Source organism: Lissotriton vulgaris, unplaced genomic scaffold (assembly GCF_964263255.1).
Source record: "Lissotriton vulgaris unplaced genomic scaffold, aLisVul1.2 SCAFFOLD_3323, whole genome shotgun sequence".
Classification (NCBI taxonomy): Eukaryota; Metazoa; Chordata; class Amphibia; order Caudata; family Salamandridae; genus Lissotriton; species Lissotriton vulgaris.
In genome coordinates this window covers 95,033-99,601 of record NW_028250568.1, presented here as the reverse complement: position 1 = coordinate 99,601, position 4,569 = coordinate 95,033, and the positions used below count along the sequence as shown (strand labels likewise).

Sequence of the window (4,569 nt, the reverse complement as noted above, 5' to 3'; positions counted from 1 at the left end):
CAGCGGAGCTTGCGGAGTTCCTAAAAACTCTACGCTGTGGAGCGTAGCGAGGTTTTTTTCCACGCTCGTGCTCTTCAACGCCATGTACTGGAGCGAGGAAAATCCACCTCCTGATGGGATTTTTCCCTGCTCGCGCTTGTCAAGGTCTAGTTGGCGAGCAAAAACTAACTTCCTGGCGAGATTCGTCGTCGGATTTCTCAATGCGAGTAGTCGCGGCAGGATACAACCACTCGCATTGAGAAACCTTCCTTCGCATTGACAAAGCTGCCGCTCGAGTAGAAGCAGCTGCACCCTCTTGCGCTGCACATGGTGCCATTCACGATTAATTTTACAGGGTGGGACTAACAATCGGAGATCAATATCACCTCAAACAGCATGACCCTAACACACTCCGCTGCTTGCAGAACTCCGCGTAGAGCGGTTGAGTTTTTTTGACACTTTGCAGAGTTCTTCACTGAGGAACACCGCCTAGGCCTAATCTTATCATGAAAATCTAGATTTCAGTCATATGTCAAGAAACAAGGGTGAGTAGAAACCTTTTGGGCGGAGAAAATTTAAGACATTAATATTGTGAATTGTTTGGTAATTAGTTGATGTTTGTAAGTACTAACACTTCTCTGTGTCAAGTAAAGACCTTGAGAGTTTTGTAACTTTCAGATAGTCAAATTGTGGATTTTGATGCAATTAAAACATTTTCAGGGCCTAAAAATTCTTTGGAGGTTGCATGCGGGCAGCCTAAGTTATCCTGCAAGAATTTCTTGATTAATCCTATTGCAAGTAGAATATGTGCTCTCTTATGTAAAGTCAGGTTGTTAGAAGCTTTCCTGCAACTCAAGATATGCCTTACTTTTCACCTGGTGTGGGTGCATTTCTCATGTTTAGTGAGATCTCCTTTCTGAGTATAACGTTTCTGGCTTTCCCCTCCTTTATAAGGCTTTAGTCCAGTGTGAATTCTCTCATGTGAAGTGACATTGTATTTATGATTAAACCTTATCTGACATTCAGAACACACATAAGGCTTTTTTCCCCCGTATGAGTTCGCTCATGACAAGTGAGAAGTCATTTGTGACTAAAACTTTGCTTGCATTTCGAGTACTCATAAGGTTTTTCCCCAGAGTGGGATCTCTCGTGAAGCATAACTCTGTCTTTCAGATTCAAGCTTTTATGGCATAAGGATTTTCTCCAGTGTGGAGTTTCTCATGGTGAGATAGCGTTTTTCTCTGCAGCTTTTCTGGCATTCAGCGCACTCATAGGGTTTTCATCAGTATAGAGTCGCTTATGGTTAGTGAGGCTGTACCTATCAAATAGGAATTTCCGGCATTCACAGCATAGGTAATGTTTTTTCCCTGTGTGCGTCTGCTCATGTAGAGTGAGATTGTGTTTAAAATTGATGCTTTTCTGGCACTTGGAGTCCTGAAGTATTTTTGATGGTGCATGTAACTATCTTTACCTCTGATTCTTTTCTGACATTTAGAGCACTGATAATGTTTTTCCCTCAGTGTGGATTCTCACATGTGCAGTGAGATTAGATTTACGGCTGAAATATTTTTGGCATTCGGAGCACTGATAAGGTTTTTCCCCAGTGTGGGTTCTTATATGGTGAGTGAGCTTGGTTTTTTCACTGAAACATTTGGGCATTCAATGCACTGATAAGGTTTTTCCCCAGTGTGGGTTCTTGTATGCCGAGTGAGTATTCTTTTTTCACTGAAACATTTCTGGCATTCAGAGCACTGATAAGGTTTTTCCCCAGTGTGGAATCTCACATGTGCAGTTAGAAGTGATTTAAGTTTGAAATCTTTTGGGCATTCAGAGCACTGATAAGGTTTTTCCCCAGTGTGGAATCTCACATGTTCAGTTAGAAGTGATTTAAGTTTGAAACCTTTTGGGCATTCAGAGCACTGATAAGGTTTTTCTCCAGTGTGGGTTCGTATATGCAGAGTGAGACGGAGTTTGTTTTTGAAACATTTCTGACATTCAGAGCATGGATAAGGTTTTTCCCCAGTGTGGGTTCTTATATGGTGAGTGAGCTTGATTTTTTCACTGAAACATTTGTGGCATTCAATGCACTGATAAGGTTTTTCCCCAGTGTGGGTTCTTGTATGTCGAGAAAGACTTCCTTTGTCACTGAAACATTTCTGGCATTCAGAGCACTGATAAGGTTTTTCCCCAGTGTGGACTCTCACATGTGCAGTTAGAAGTGATTTACGTTTGAAATCTTTTGGGCATTCAGAGCACTGATAAGGTTTTTCCACAGTGTGGATTCTCATGTGCCGTGTGAGATTACTTTTTATACTGAAACATTCCTGGCATTCAGAGCACTGATAAGGTTTTTCCCCAGTGTGCTTTTTTATATGCAGAATGAGATAGCGTTTTTCAATGAAACATTTCTGGCATTCAGAGCACTGATAAGGTTGTTCCACAGAATGGGTTATTGCATGTTGAGAAAGACTTTGCTTTTTACAAAACCTTTTCTGGCATTCAGAGCACTGATAAGGTTTTACCCCAGTGTGGATTCTTGTATGTTCAGTGAGTCTGAATTTCACACTGAAACATTTCTGGCATTCAGAGCACTGAAAAGGTTTCTCCCCAGTGTGGGTTCTTATATGATGAGTGAGAGTGTTTTTGTCAATGAAACATTTCTGGCATTCCGAGCACTGATAAGCCTTCTCTCCAGTGTGAGTTATTCTATGCCGAGTGAGACAGGTTTTGGTTTTGAAACATTTCTGGCAATCCGTGCACTGATAAGGTTTTTCCCCAGTGTGGGTTAATACATGTTCAGTAAGACTTTTTTTTTTACAAAACCTTTTCTGGCATTCAGAGCACTGATAAGGTTTTTCCCCAGTGTGGGTTAATACATGTTGAGAAAGACTTTGTTTTTTACAAAAACTTTTCTGGCATTCAGAGCACTGATAAGGTTTTTCCCCAGTGTGGGTCCTTGTATGTACAGTAAGGTCTCTTTTTTCACTGAAATATTTCTGGCATTCAGAGCACTGGTAAGGTTTTTCCACAGAGTGGGTTAATACATGTCGATATAGACTCGCTTTTAAACTAAACCTTTTCTGGCATTCAGGGCACTGATAAGGTTTTTCCCCAGTATGGATTCTCATATGCTCAGTGAGATAAGATTTATCTCTGAAACTTTTTTGGCATTCAGAGCACTGAGAGAGGTTTTTCCCAGTGTGCATTCTCTCAAATTCAGTGAGATGTGATTTATGGCTGAATCTCACATGTCGATATAGACTCGCTTTTAAACTAAACCTTTTCTGGCATTCAGAGCACTGATAAGGTTTTTCCCCAGTGTGGATTCTCATATGCTCAGTGAGATAATATTTATCTCTGAAACTTTTTTGACATTCAGAGCACTAAGAGAGATTTTTCCCAGTGTGCATTCTCTCAAATACAGTGAGATGAGATTTATGGCTGAATCTTTTTTGGCACAGGTAACTTTTTTCCCCAACTTGGGTTATTTTGCTTTGATTGAGGTGGGTTTTAACACTGAATTTGTTCTCACAGTCCGTGTTTTTATAAGGTGTATTCCTAGAGTTAATATCTCTACATTTAGTTTTCTCTTGCTTATATGCCAAGATATGGTAAGAGTGAACCCGATTTTAGAATCGGGCTTGTTTAGATAATGTTTAGCATTTATCTCTAAAAGAAATTGTGTGTAATCTTCTTAACACTTGAATTGAGCAAAATATGTCTGAATGCAGCCCTTTAAAACCTGTCGAAATGTTACTAGCAGATAACAGTCTTTTGGTTATAGCCTCATCGGCAGCAACTTATTTTGTGACATAAGTTTTTCTCAAATCTATTTGTATAGGTTCTTAGCAATGCAGTGATAAGGTGTTAGTCTGATATTTAATGATTAAACTGAGAAGTACCTTTTTGCACTGGCGTAATGGCAGTAACTGAGAACATTAGAACATGCACAAAAATATTGTGGCTCACCAGTCGCAGAAAATCAGTTCCTTTTACCCTTTCTATGTTTGGTGTAAGGTTAAGGATTGTAGTTCTGAAAACAAGGATTTATTTACATTAGCTATAGAGCAACGGTGCTCTCTTAATCCATTTTTATATTTAACAGTTTTACATATCACTCGTGCACAACAGATAATGTTGAGGCGAATTACATAGAATTACAGAACAGTACACAATAAAAAGGAAACAATCTGAGATGGTCATGAACACAATAAAGTGGTGAATTTTTAAGTTTTTCGCCAGAGTGAGCAGAGTGGGTCGGGGTGTTATATACCGAGGCAGATAGTCTCAAACTTGCGTAACTGGTTAAAAACCATTGTTGAACAAAGGTGATTTTCCAATCTTTTGGTGGTTAGCGTGTCAGCTTCGGAGTCTTCTTTCAGTGTCTTTTCTTTGATGGTTTGCAGAAGAAACCTTTTGTTATATCTTTCTTTTATGCAGTGTGTGCTTCCTCTCTGGAATTACATGATGCTTTAGATCATGCGTGCTTTAGATGAACGTTATTCTGTCATGCTGAGGCAATTTGTCTTTCTGATAATATTTCAGATGAGGATGTGGTGATTGGTCTTTCTGGCATTATTTCTGATGCTG

At 39.6% G+C, this 4,569-nt stretch overlaps 1 pseudogene; it reads right to left on the bottom strand.

Moving 5' to 3' along the window:
- Positions 1-1,638: 1,638 nt before the first annotated feature.
- LOC147663238 (uncharacterized) lies at positions 1,639-3,389 on the bottom strand (annotated as a pseudogene).
- Positions 3,390-4,569: the final 1,180 nt, after the last annotated feature.